The following is a 13,963-nucleotide window of genomic DNA, read 5'->3' as shown; positions in this document are numbered from 1 at the left end:
TTCCCAAATAAAACAGGTTCCCCAGGGTCACTCCTGTCTTGCCTCCCATGTGAGCGTTTGCGCTTTGCCAAGCTGTCATACCCCACGGCCCCATCTCCTCTCGGGGAGGCAGTGCAGCCCCCTCTGTCCCGGTCAGGCTGGCCCCTCGGCCCTCATCCCCACCGGGGCCTTAGCTAGGATCGAGCCCCAGGGCTGACTCGGGCAGGGTAACCCCAGGCAGGTCACTTAACCTTTCTGCCCCTCCCCTTCCTCAGCTGAAGAATAGGGACGAGGGCACCTAGGAAGCAGGGTTGCTATAGCGATGAAGTGAGTCATCCGTGGAAGCCCCCAGCACAGAGCCTGGGGTGGAGTGGATGCTCAAGAAAGGGCAGCTGGTAGTGTTCTCAGCAGAAGGCAGAGGAGGAAGGACCGGCCTCGTTCCCGTGTCCTGGTCCAGAACCCAGTTCAAAGGATGTGCTGAACCAAGTTCCACAAATGCTTTGAATCTGTCTTTGTGCAGATCTCTGGACTGAAAGAAACATCTTACTCAAATTCTGCCCAAAACGAGTAGGCTCCTATGTGGGCCTCAATATACTCTGAGAAACAATTTTGGGACGACGCCCATATGAGGAAAGAATTTCGTCTAAATGTACAGTGTCTGGAAAGGTCAGAATCAAATTTCTTTCTCTGTCCAAATGTGGCTTCTCCAGGTACAGGCTGTCTGCAAGAATTCGATCCGCTGCATCAACTAAGCAATAAACCTCAATGCAATTCTGGTGAAGCCTGTAACTTAAAAAAAAAAAAAAAAAAAAAAAAAAAAAAATCTGGAAAACACTGGAAAATCAGGAGGAAAAAACCCCCCCAAAACTTGATTACCTTTTAAAACAAGGGTTCTTGAGAGTTCCCGTCATGGAGCAGGGGAGACAAATCCAACTAGGAACCAAGAGGTCGCGGGTTGGATCCCTGGCCTTGCTCAGTGGGTTAAGGATCTGGCATTGCCATGAGCTGTGGTGGAGGTCGCAGACATGGCTCAGATCCCACGTGGCTGTGGCTGTGGCGGAGGCCGGCAGCTGCAGCTCCTGTTGGACCCCCAGCCTGGGAACCTCCATATGCTGCGGGTACGGCCCTAAAAAGACAAAAGACAAAAAATAAAATAAAAATAAAACAAAGGTTCTTCCTCCATAAAGTGGGTGAACTCAAGTGCTATAAAGTCTCACCGAAAGTGCAATTCAGATGTGTAAACACAATGATTTCACAGGTGGGATGTTAAGAGCTCAATTTACAAGGTCCCTTCCGTCCGGTGCCCACTGAAAACCATCCCAGCGAGAGCTGCTCAAGACCTCCGGGGTCGCAAGGGACACTTCCACGCCCTCCCAAGAGCCCACGAGCCCTCTGAGCAGGAGCGCAGCGAGGCCAGGCGGCTGGCCTGGGGCAGCCGGACACCGTGGGGCACAGGTTGGTCCAGTTTCCCTGGATGCCCTCCTCCGCCCCCTTCCTCTGGCACGGCTCCTCCACAGAGAGGGCAGCAGGCCCGGAGCAAATCATTTGGTTTAAATCCGATTTGGGGCCCCTAACCCAAGCACATAGAAAGAAAATATCTGTTTAAAAGGGTGGGAACTCTGAACAGGCACCCCTAGCACCCACCATCCCCACAGGGAAAAGGGTCAGAATATCTAGTTTCACTCTATTGTCAAGACGGCAACTTCGGGGGCACCCGGCAGAGCATCTCTGATACTGTCTGCAACAGGCACGTTTTCAGACCCATCTCCTGAAAGAGCCCGACCGCTCCTGTAACCACACACCCAGAAAACCCGGGGCACCACGTGGGGAACAGTTCCGTGTACTCGCTGAAGACGAAAAAGAGATTCCACACAAAGCAGCGCCGAGACTAACACGGAAACCCCGTCCCACCACTGAAGCACAGCTGCAAGCAGTCAAAGCGGCCCCATGTGTATTTTTAAACAATCCACCTAAAGTTCTTAAGTGGGTCTTATTTTAAGGCTAATGTCCCCCAAACAGGTTCCCATACATTTTTCTTTAGGGAGAGAGAGGGGGTGGGGAGGGCAACTTCCTCTCCAGACCAAGCGCCTTCTCTGGTCTGCACTTTCCAGGCGCCAATTAAAGATCAATGACCACAGATGCTGTCTCTCTCCCGCTTTAGAGACCAGAGGGAACCCCCTACCTGAACCATGTTCTCCCACCAACAGACAGACCCTCCCGCACCCCGCCCACAGCACCTACAAGCTCACTTCCAAAAGCACGTGGTGAAACACGCAAGGTCCAGGGCCCCGGGTGTTCGGGGTTGATGTGAGAGGAGAGTAGGGAAGGAGCGACGCAGGGCGGAGGGGACAATCCAATCCAGTTACCCACTCAGACAACCTCACCCAATTTGAATCCGCGGCGGCGCGCCCTCTCCAGGCCCTGAGCTCAGGGAGACGACAGGGAAGGCCGGCTTTGGGACGGTGCCTTGAGAAGTTCAAAGCTGGCTCTGGGGCAAGGGGCTTTCCAGTGTCCTGCTCGCGGGCCTGGTCGCCAGGTCACCTGGATCAGCAGCGTGGCTGCAGAGCCTGCGAGGGCCGGAGGGTGGGAGAAGGAGGAAAAACGAGGCTGCCTGTTGTGGCCGGAGGCTGGGTCACCTTCGGGCGCTTTAAGTCCTATAAATCTGGAAGGTCGCTGGCACCCTTGTTGGCCGGGAGTCTCACGGGCTCCGGGAACCGGCTGCTCGGCAAACAACACAACCCGAAGGCCCAGGCTGCCGGCTCCTCCCGGCGGCGGCCGGTCCCCGGAGGGGGACTCGCGGGCACGCCCACGTCGCCGCCGCGCGGCCGACCTCGCGGGCGGCGCTCTCTAGGCCCCCCGCTGGGCTGTCACCGTGGGCGGGGCGGCCTCGGGAGGGGACCCGGCAGGACAGCTCGGCTCGCCCCCTCCCGGGGCTCCGCTGGGCGGCTGCCGGCTCGGTACGGGCTCCCGCGCCTCCATCGCCGGGGCCCGGCCGCCCGGCCTCTCCTCCAGACGCCTCGCCGCCAGCGCGGCCCCGGCCCCGGCCGAACACAAAGCCACGCGCCGGGGCGGCAGCCCGCAGGGCGCGCGGACCCCCGGCGTCCCCGCCCGTCGCCCCCGGTGGCAGGTGCGGCGCGGCCGCGGCGCCGAGTCCCCCGGCCCGGCGGGCGCGCGCGGTGGGGAGGGGTCCCCGCGCCGCCGCCGCCGCCCCGCCCGGCCCGGCCCCCCGCGCCTCACCTGCGCCCCCAGGCCCGCGCCCCGCCGCCCGGCCCCGCCGCCGCGGGCGCTTCCTGCTCGCGACTTCCTGGGGCGGCGCGCCCAGGCCCCGGCGGCCCTTTCACTTTCCTGCGGCCGGCGGGGCGCCCGCCCGGGCGGCGCCTCCCCCTCGGCGCTTCCCCTCCCGTCCTCCCGCGGCCCCGGAGGCGCCCGGAGGCCCAGGCAGCCCCGGGATGCCGCGCGGGGCGCCCCCGCGCGGAGCCGCGCGGCCCGCCTGCCCGAGGCCGCGGGTTGGGGGTGGGGGGGATCATCCCCCCCAGGAGTCTTCCCCGGGGTCCCCTGTCCTTGCACCTGCCAGCGGCGCCAGGGCGGCGCCTGGCATGTTCCCCGAAGGGGGCCCCCAAGGCCCTTTGTCTGGAGATGGGCCCTACCCAGCGCAGCAGCCGAGCCAGGCTTCCCCACAAAGGACCCGCACTGTGAGGGCTGCCCTGGCCTCTGGCAGTTTATTCTTATGACCTCTTCTCAGGGGTCGGGCTCCATCTGTATCACACCCGTCAGTACCTGTGTGAACGCAGTTCACAGGGCTGTGCTGGAGAAGCCCAGCCGGGTCTTGGTCCCCTGAATTGAACGACCCCTCCCCAGTGCCCCAAAGACAGTTCTCCAAATCCCTGCATCACTTCTGCTTTTTTCTTGTTCTTTTTGTCTTTTTTGGGCTGCACCTGCGGCATATGGAGGTTCCCAGGTAGGGGTCGAATCGGAGCTGCAGCCGCCGGCCTCTGCCATAGCCACAGCAACACAGGATCCGAGCTGAGGCTGCGACCTACGCCACAGCTCACAGCAACACTGGATCCTTAACCCACCGAGCGAGGCCAGGGATCGAACCCACATCCTCATGATTCTTAGTCGCATTCGTTAACCACTTTCTGGGGTGACAAGATGTCCTGAGCGCATTTCAGACATCTCCCGCCAGAGACCTGAGTCAGCCCCCTCTCCCAGAAGGCCCACATCCTAAAGCAGCCAGAAGGGAGGACAGAGGTGGGGTGGGGGTGGGCTCAGGGGCAGAGAGACCAGGAATCCAAAATATCTGCAGAGGAATGAGCCTCGGGTTGGAGGAGGGACAGGTCTGGGGAGCGAGGGTTTCGTGGGGGTGGGGGGGGAGGCAGCAGGTGGGAAGGCACGGGGTGAGAGTTCTCACATACCGTCCCTTCCTCAGGGAAGAGTCAGTTGCTGAAGTGGAGAGGGAGGTGTCTGGGGGACACGGAGAGGGTTCAGGGTCACCGGTGAGAACACCAGGGAGGGAACAGCAGGTCATGAGATACTATGAGTGTGTCCGTGAGCCCCCGGGTGCTGAGAGGGGACAGACAGGCGGACAGATCCAGCTGGAAGGGTCGGCTTTCACCGCCCACCCCCCCCCCCCAACTCGAGGAGAAGAGTCACTCTTTGTCCCTGGTCTTAAGAAAGAGGCAACTCTGACCCCGCTGGGAGGCTGGGGGATGCACAAGAGAAGAACTAGGAATGTGAACCTACTGTGTGCAAGACGAGCTCTGGGCTGGGAGCAGGGGTTGCAACAAGAAATAAGACAGGAGAGAGCTCCTTCTGCCCAGCAGCTCAGCAGAGAAACCACGGGGCCTGGGCGTGTGCGTCGGGGAAGAGCAGAGGAGCTGTGAGGATTCTGGGCTTCAGAGCTCAAGAAAATGCCTCCCGTTTAAAAAGCATAAAAGCATGAACTGTTCTTAGCGAGATGAGGAAGCATAAGATCAGAACACTTAGGATGGAGAAGAGGAATCTCATTTTATCTCCACTGATCCAAAAGCAAGAATTTGAGCACTCACCCGGTGAGCAAGGGGGAGTTTTTGTTCAGTGACAAATACTTTTGATAAGGAACAGAATGGAAGCCCGTCCTGTTTTCCAGGCAGACAAGAGGTCACAAGCCAAGGAGCGGGAGCCCCAAGAGGAACGGAGCACCAGGCCTGCCTGGGTTCAGAGAAGGGCGGGCCTGCCCTCAGGCGGCAGAGCTCTGGACCCTAGTTGACTCACTAGGAAAGCGCTGTCCCCACCCTGGGGAAGGGAGCGGCAGCAGCCCCAGGGGACGTGGAGGGCAGGTCAGAGGGCCCCCGCAGGGTCTTGTCTCCAAAACACAAGGGTGCAGAAGAGGTCTACGCAGATGGAATATCTAACCACAGAATATCCCAGACTTTAGAAACACCGAGAAAAGGCTAAGAGTGGAAAGCAGTTGCCTCTGGGCTGTGAGATGAGGCCCAGAGGGACCAAGCTGTGCATTTTCAAATAGAAGGAAAATAAACACTAATGTGATTAAAAAAAAAAAAAAAAAAAAAAAGAAAAAGAAAAAAAGGAAGAAGAAGGCTGTGCTTAGCCCAGGCAGTGGGTTGTTAGTAGCTGGGGCTTGGACTCTGTGATACCTATAGGTTAGGACGCATTTTGGGGAGAGGAGTTTTGCAGGTGTCCTGAGGTCACAAGGAGGCAGCTGCCCATTTACAAGGGCACCCTTGGCAAATGACCCCCATGACACAGGTGGGCAGATGCCCCTGCTTCTACGCCTGGGTGATGCTTCCCAGCCGAGAGCTGTCTTGCTTTTCTCCTGTGCTGTGGAGAGGGGCGCATCGCTTAGAAAATGCCCCAGCGCCTTCGGGAGCCGCTGGACTGCAACTCAGGTGGGGTCTGCACTGACTTAGGCTTCTATCAGCCAGACGTGCCCTGCAGCCCAGAGCCCTCCTGGGGCTAACCTGTTGGCCAAGCCTGTCTGCTGTCAATTCCTCCTAGGCTTTTTTTTTTTTTTTAGGGCTGCACCCGTGACATATGGAGGTTCTCAGGCTAGGGGTCGAAGTGGAGCTATAGCTGCTGGCCTACACCACAGCCACCGCCACGCCAGATCCAAGCGGTGTCTGCAACCTACACCACAGCCCATGGCAATGCTGGATCCTTAACCCACTGATCGAGGCCTGGGATCGAACCCACATCCTCACGGATACTCGTCAGATCTGTTTCCGCTGAGCCATGACGGAAACTCCTCCTCCTGGTTTTAAGCCTATAAACAGTAGCAGGTCTGGAACGAGGAAGCTGGCCCATCCACTGAGGGGTCACTTCCTCAGCCAGGCTGGGGCAGATAAATAAATGGACAAGCAAGTCAGAAACGTGTCATAAGGTCTTCAGTACAGCTCCACGCTCTTCCGTCCAAATGTGGCTTGGTGAAATATGTGTCATCAATCAAGGGGCTGGACTTTGATATCAAATCCCAGCTCCCTCCCAGCCAGTATTTGGTATTTATGAAGAGAGGGTGCTTTTATTTTAAACAAGATGGTAATGGCCTGGTGGGAGAACACAGCCACCGTGAGATCTCTGAATTCTCGGGTTCTGCATCCGTGGATACAACCAACCGTGGACGGAAACTACGCAAAAAAAAAAAAAAAAAAAAAAAAAAGAAAAATCCAGAAGACTCCAAAAAAGCAAAACTTGAATTTGCCACACACCAACAACTACTGACATAGCGTTTACAGTGTGTCAGGTGTGATACGTGAACTAGAGATCACTTAACGCATCCATGAGGATGTGTAGGTTATATGCAAATACTCCGCACTTAATATCAAGGGCTTGAGCAGCGGGGGTGGGGGTACTGGGACCAACTTTTTTTTTTTTTTTTTTTGCCTTTTAAGGCCGCATCTGGGGCATATGGAGCTTCCCAGGCTAGGGGTCCAATAGGAGCTACAGATGCCAGCCTACCCCACAGCCACAGCAACGCCAGATCCGAGCCGCGTCTATGACCTACACCGAGGCTCACGGCAACGCCCGATCCTTAACCCACTGAGCGAGGCCAGGGATGGAGCCTGCGTCCTCACGGATGCGAGTCAGATTCGTTCCCCCTGAGCCGTGAAGGGACCTCCTGGGACCACCTCCTTATAACTCAACTCCTTTCTGCACATAGACACAGCTGACCCAATAATATCAGATCCAAGGGACACCCGGACTCAGGTTCTGTCCACCAGCCCTTAGCGGTTTTGCCTACGGGTCCTTCCCCAGCCCACACAGAGCCTGGGAGAGTCTGGCCCTGCACAGCGAGGCTCTTTGCCGGTCCGCTGGTTCTACCCCCCTCCCCAGGGGATGACAGTGCTCAGAGCCAGTCTCCGCTCAGCCTCCGTGAATGACCTTGGCACTGGCTATGGTCCCAGGAAGGCTTGGCCGCAGGCTCCTGCCGGTGCTGTCTTCTAGTTCACCTACTGGGAACGCCTAAGGTTGACACCGTTACTTTGTTACCCCTGTAGCTGAAATGCTTTCTACAACCAGACTCATGCGACTCAATCAGAAACGCAAGTTACTGCCTATGGTACCTCTTCCTCACTGTCACCCAGAATCGTCTTTTTGGACACGAGCCATGATCCCCCAGTGAATGGTGGCCTGGCGGGAAAGGCGGGCGTTCCTGACTCCACACTTAGTGTCGGGGGACCCGGGGGGACCCCTTCACCCTCCCAAATACCCATTTTTCTACTTTGACTTCCCGGGCTGACGGAGGCGGTCAGGTGTTAGGATGTGGGCTCCCCGAGGGCAGCGATCTTTGACCTGTTTCGTTCAACAGTGCATCCTCGCCACTTAGACGGGAGCCAGCACGGCTCCGTCAACACTCGAGAAACCTTGGTTGTTGGCTGAGTCAGAGCAGACGCCGCGGCCACTCCAACCAGGGGAAAGCCCGGCAAATCCGTATGACTGTGTCATCATTCCAGGTCATGTGCCGGGAGCTAAGGCGAAGAGGGGGCTACAGGCTCCTTCATCAGCTTATTGTGTTGATTTTCTCCTAAAGAAAGGGAGTCCAACTCACTGCTCCCTCATCTTGAATATAAATCCTCTCAGGTTCGTTTTTGTGGCCTAAACTTAATTTGTTTGTTTTCTTTTGGGTTGCCCCAGGACGTATGGACGTTCCCAGGCCAGGGACTGAATCTGAGCCGCAGCTGTGGCAACGCCAGATCCTTTAACCCACTGCCCCAGGCCGGGGATCAAACCCGAGCCTCTGCAACAACCATGAGCCGCTGCAGTTGGATTCTTAACCCACTGTACTGTAGCGGGAACTCCTTAATGAGGTTTTAAAACAATATGTGAGGAGTGCCCTTTGTGGCTCAGCGGTAACCAGTCTGACTAGTATCCACACGGATGCCAGTTGGATCCCTGGCCTCGCTCAGTGGGTTAAGGATCCTGCGTTGCCGTGGTGCAGCCTGGCAGCTGCAGTTCTGATTTGACCCCTAGAGGGAGAACCTCCATATGCCACCCCCCCCCACACTCTTAACATGAGAACCTCCATGTGCCATGGGTACGGCCCTAAGCCAAAAAATAAAAAACAACAACAAAATATACCCACAAAGATTGTCTGGGTCACTTCACAGCCATCCTTCTGCCAGCAAAGCAGGAGCTGCCACTGTAACAAGGGGTGTCAGAGCAGAGCCCCTGCTGCCAGGGGCCATGTTCTCCTGGCGCGTGACCCCCTTCCTGTGGCAGCCACGGCTGTGCCAGTGCTGACGCTGGCGCTCACAGGTGCGTCAGGCTGGGAAAGCTCCTTCCTGCCCCAGCGTCTGCCCCTCCAGGGGCACTGAGAGCTCGGGCCTGTGCGACACTGTCCCTGCCGGCAAGACGACTGGGACAGGTGCCGAGCGCCATCCTCTGGGACCCACCGTGGAGCTGGTTACAAAACAACAGGGAACCTCGAGCCACATAACCTGAAAATCCCCCCTCCCCCCCGCCAACATGTTCTATACGCTACGGTTTTAACTTAAAACGACGATTTTAAAAACTCTTTTAGAAAAAAAATGCATTTTTTATATTGTCATTTTTATGAAACAACCACTATTTTAAGCATAAGGAAACCAACCAAAGGCATGCTCTGGCGGAACCACCCCCACCTAACTGATCCTGCTTAACAAATGCTTTTTTTTTTTTTTTTTTTTTTTGGCTTTTTAGGGCCACACACGCGGCATATGGAGGTTCCCAGGCTAGGGGTCCAATCAGAGCTACAGCTGCCGGCCTACGCCAGAGCCACAGCAATGCCAGATCCGAGCCGCATCTGCAACTTACACCACAGCTCACGGCAACGCTGGATCCTTAACCACTGAGCAAGGCCAGGGATCGAACCTGTGTCCTCATGGATGCCAGTCAGATTTGTTAACCACTGAGCCACGACGGGAACTCCAACAAATGTATATTTTTACATTTCTGTTCTGTTCCATGGGGACACTTGCAGGCTGGGCGCACTGAGACATCGTGCCCAGTGCGACAGATAAGAAGCACTGAGCTGATGGGTTCCAGCACTCCCGGGAGGGAGGGACCAGGGGCTTCGTGTGGACCAAAGCGGATCCCAGCCTGGTGCTTTTCGGTGCTGGATCTCCCTGCTCAGACCGTGCAGATGCCAGTCCAGGAGACCTGAAACCCCCTGCCAGGTTTCCAACCCTCCTGACGCTCCTCTTGCTCAGCTCTGCTGATGACTCTCTTTGGTCCACAGCTGCCTAGAGGCTTGTTCTAGCAGCTACACCATCAAAAACCGAGCCTGGGAGCAGCAGGGGGCAGGGTGGGGAGACACAGAAACGAGCAGGAATGCCAGAGCCAGGGAGCCCAGGCCAGCACCCAGAGGTGATGAAGGGCTTTTGGGGGGCGTCCCAGGGCAGGGGGGGAGTGAGGTACCCAGAAAAGGCCCCAACACAGTGTTTTCTTAATAACACGGAGTACAACTTCCTCAAGTAACGCCTCCTACATCCTTCAAACTCCTATTAAACATTTCCATTTAGCTTTCAATACTATTCAGTTTCTTAAAACACTTTTACAGAAGTTTGGACATGTTCACCACAGAACGGTGAGTGAAAAAGGCCAGCAAGAAATGAAACAGCTCCAATTAAGTGCAAATACACACCCGTTCCCGAGGCTGGAAGGCCAGGCACTGGCCCCCATCCGTGGGGTCTAGGGGGTGGGGTTATGGGTCATCTTCACTTTTTCTTTAGACTTTACTGTGTTTTCACAATTTCCCAAGAGCATTTAATTGATTTTTCTTTATAGAGAGCCACCCAGGGCACATGGAGGTTCCCAGGCTAGGGTCTGAATTGCAGCTGCAGCTGCCGGCCTCCACCACAGCCACAGCAACACCGGATCCGAGCTGCGTCTTCAACCTACGCTGCAGCTTACAGCAACCCTGGATCATTAACTCAGCGAGTGAGGCCAGGGAGAGAACCCGCATCCTCACAGAGACAGCGTTGGGTTCTTAACCCGCTGAGCCACAGTGGGAACTCTGAGTAACTTCTAATCCGAGCCTTGGCTCTGTGTTGGACTCTGGGCTAGACTGCGGGGGTCAAGGCCCGGGGGCACTCTGGGAGGCTGGTCTCGAAACCCACGGCACAGCTCTGCAGGGGGTGCAGCCGGCACAGCCAGAGGAGTGGTCACAGGGGGCTTGAAGCAGTTGGGACAGGTGTTCCCAGGAGGTGACATCTAGGGAAGGCATTCAAGTTGCAGAACTGTGCCCAGGTAGAGAACTGTGGGTCTCGCAGTTCAGGAAGCGAGAAACATACTTGGATCTACCAGGGCGTCCCGGAGAAAATGATCCACACAGTTTGTGATCGCGAGTGTAGACGGAAAAGAAGCCTTTGGGGAGACGTTCTTATCGTCACATGTAATCGCGGGAATGCAAAGGCAAGGCACGGGGAGGTGCTGTTTTGTCCAGCAAGTTAGCAAAGAAGAGAGATGACTTACGCCAGATGAGGAACAGCGGGAATCAGTCACTCTGCTGGAGAGGGCAGGGCCCGCCCACCGCAGATCTAGAAGGAATTCGGGAATAGGTGTTTAGTCCTCAGGGTCCTTCCCACTGGCCCGTCCCTCGTCATTCTACATAAGCGCATTGGCAGCAATGGATTGGCGATGTGGCCAGAGAGCGATGCACTCAGGTGTGAGTCTCTCCAGTATCCGAGGGAGTGGGGCCCCAGGTGCTCCGTGACTTTGCTACATCGCTGACACCTGGGGCCACATATTCCTCTGCTGTGTTAGATATCACACCATGATTTTAAAGTGTGTGTTAACCTTATGTTTCTACAGCACCTGGCGTTTCCAGAGCACTAGCAGCCTCGTTATCTTATTTGATCCTTACGACGTCCTGGCAGAATGAGCCTGGTTCTGGGAAGGGCCGGCATGTCACTCAGCTTACGGCCTCCTCCCCTGCCCCTTACTCCGAGAGACTGAGCCATCCTTAGACGCTGGACGGTGTAGCCCCTTGAACCATGGGACCTCCCGCCACCACCATCACTGGCCACAGCAAGGTCAGAGGTGATATTGAACACAGAACCAAGCTCCTTATCCACTAGTGGGGAAGAAGGACACCCCTTTTAGCATAAGGCACTGACACGTAGCCAGAAGATCCTGTAGTTTTGGTACTTTTTTTTTTTTTTAACGTCACAAATTAATGAATCTGTAATTTTTTTTCTCATCTCCTCATAGCTGCCTAGTATATGACCCAGGACCCAGCACACACTCAGCCACAGGAACTGAACTGATATACTCAGAGGACTCTTGGAATCTGATTTGAGGAGAATAAAAAAAGCAAGTAAAAAAGAAGAAAGAAAGAAAAGAAAAAAGAAAAGCAAGATCAGGAACCAGAAGCAAAAAAGAACGAAAAACTGATGAACCTTACCGCCTTTCCTCCCAAGTGTCGCAACCCTGCTGCAAAATGCCACCTAATACCACTGCGATGGCTTATGTGACTAAGTGTTTACTCTGTGCCAAGCCCTGTGCTGTCAGGTGGAAAAGGGGGCACAGCTGAGCACGTCTGAGCCCCCAAGTTGCTGCCCAACACGAAATGCGAGTCTGCCCCACTTCCTGACATCTGTCTCCACCCTGGCTGACGCCACCAACCCGTCTGCCCACTGGCTGTGATGAATTACGGAATAATCCCACTCCCTGGGTGGAAAACAATCTGTTTTTCTCTCTCGACAGCAGCATTCTCCACATCCTTCTATTAAACTGCATAACTCAGGTAGGTGTGTCGGGGTGTGTGTGTGTCTTTTTTCCATTTCACCAGTTGCCACTTTCATGAAACACAACCTTACATTACACAGTTTCTCCTTGCACTTACAAATACTTGTCCCTATATTTCTAGAAAATTCTCTCTTCCCACCTGACCTGTACTAGTGCTAACGGATATAGGCATTAAAAGTAACCCGCTTTTCACAGACTAACTTCTGACTGTCAGGATACCCTGGCTGAACCACCTTTGGCAGTGTCAGCCTCCACAGGAAAGTAAATTGGAGTCAAAACTTCCCCAAAGACCTATTGGTAGGCAAAAGCTGTTTGTTTACTGTATGGGTAACAACAATATAAGCCTTAATAGCAAGAGCTAATATTTACTACGTGCTTTAGTGGGTTAGGTATGTGCTAAACCGATCATTAGCATCTTATGTAGGAGTTCCCGTCGTGGCACAGTGGTTAACGAATCCAACTAGGAACCATGAGGTTGCGGGTTCGATCCCTGCCCTTGCTCAGTGGGTTAACGATCCGGCGTTGCCGTGAGCTGTGGTGTAGGTTGCAGACGCGGCTCGGATCCCGCGTTGCTGTGACTCTGGTGTAGGCTGGTGGCTACAGCTCCGATTCGACCCCTAGCCTGGGAACCTCCATATGCCGCGGGAGCGGCCCAAGAAATGGCAAAAAGACAAAACAAACAAACAAACAAAAAAACAACATCTTGTGTAGACCTCACAACAGCCCTAAGAGGGCAGGGAACTATTATATATTACCTCCATTTTACAGACGGATAAATTGGCTTCCAAAAGAAGCAAAGAGAGCTAGGATTTCCGTCTTGGGTCTGAGTCCTAGCCACTAAATGCCATAAAACCTCTATTTTTAAAAAAGAAGTTGCAATTTCTGTGTTTTCCTATCCATAAACATATCCATAGATAGATATAAGTGTGCGTTTATATTTGTGTGTGCATATAAAATGGCTCAACGCGTAATACAAGGATTTTAACAACCTCACATTTCCACAGTTAAAATGGGCCGGACCTTCCTCTGCTCAAAGTCTCCACTTTTCATCCGAGCAGTTGCTACAAACAAACCCCAAACACCAACCCCCTTTGCACTTTCCCGATGTCCCCGAGGTCTTAATGCCTTTTCTTCCACCTGGTCCTGGACCCTCCCGAGGGGACAGGCTCAGGGGCTCAGCCAGTTGCCATGGCAACTGCGGGGCGGACCCGACCCAGCTCGGAGGTGGGTCAGAAAGGTGCGGAGGGCAGGGAGCGGACCCCCAGGAGGGCTCCAGGGCACCTTCCTCCCCGCGGGACCGTCCCACCCAAGAAGCTGAAGGCACCCTCACCAGCTGCTGGGTGCAGAACCACTGCCAGCTCGGACGTGGTTTTCCTTACTTGTTTTGGGGGGAGCAGGAGAGGTGAAGAGGTGGGTCTCTCGCATTTACATTTACGAAAAGCAAGAAGATAATTTCTGCCGGGGTGGGGTGGGGTGGGGGAAATGGCGCTCGGAGGAGCCCTGGACCCTCACCTTCTCCGCTCTTGAGCCCCTGCTGCCTCGCCCCGCCCTCCTCCGCGGAGGGATAATCTGCGCATGCTCCCTGCCGCGGCAGGTGGGAGGCGTGGAGACGGTGGGAAGGGCCGGCGGGTGGGTTATGGCAAGTGGCCCCCTGGCAAGGGGAAGAGGTGGAGGAGGGTCTCTTCCTTTTCGCCAGGGAAGAGGCCCCTCCTAGTGATGCCTCTTAGTCCTCCCAAGAGAGCAGGAGGACGAGCTAGGCCAG

General features: G+C 55.4%; 1 protein-coding gene across 19 annotated transcripts in view; it reads right to left on the bottom strand.

The window, feature by feature from the left end:
• SLC37A1 (solute carrier family 37 member 1) overlaps positions 1 to 13,963 on the bottom strand; it is a 75,977-nt gene that overhangs the window by 56,381 nt on the left and 5,633 nt on the right. For 3 of the 19 annotated variants that reach the window (XR_014825223.1, XM_021071030.2, XM_021071025.2), the window contains exons 1-2: positions 3,217 to 3,447; positions 2,364 to 2,546 (exon numbers count right to left, since the gene is read on the bottom strand). The exons of 2 other annotated variants lie outside the window; for them this stretch is intronic. The gene's annotated coding sequence lies outside the window, so the exon portion shown is untranslated. Of the gene's footprint in view, positions 1 to 2,358; positions 2,776 to 3,216; positions 3,448 to 3,546; positions 3,583 to 10,926; positions 10,992 to 11,857; positions 12,045 to 13,580; positions 13,768 to 13,963 lie in introns of those variants that run through there. 14 more of the 19 variants (XR_014825222.1, XM_084992204.1, XM_084992196.1 and 11 more) reach the window with 9 other exon arrangements.

The sequence above is a fragment of the Sus scrofa genome, chromosome 13, assembly GCF_054392235.1.
Source record: "Sus scrofa isolate SSC_HxYL_T2T_F1_AM1 chromosome 13, Sscrofa_HxYL_maternal_Yorkshire_Landrace_v2.0, whole genome shotgun sequence".
Classification (NCBI taxonomy): domain Eukaryota; kingdom Metazoa; phylum Chordata; class Mammalia; order Artiodactyla; family Suidae; genus Sus; species Sus scrofa.
The sequence above is the reverse complement of the archived record's forward strand: the minus strand, read 5'-3'. Positions and strand labels throughout refer to the sequence as shown.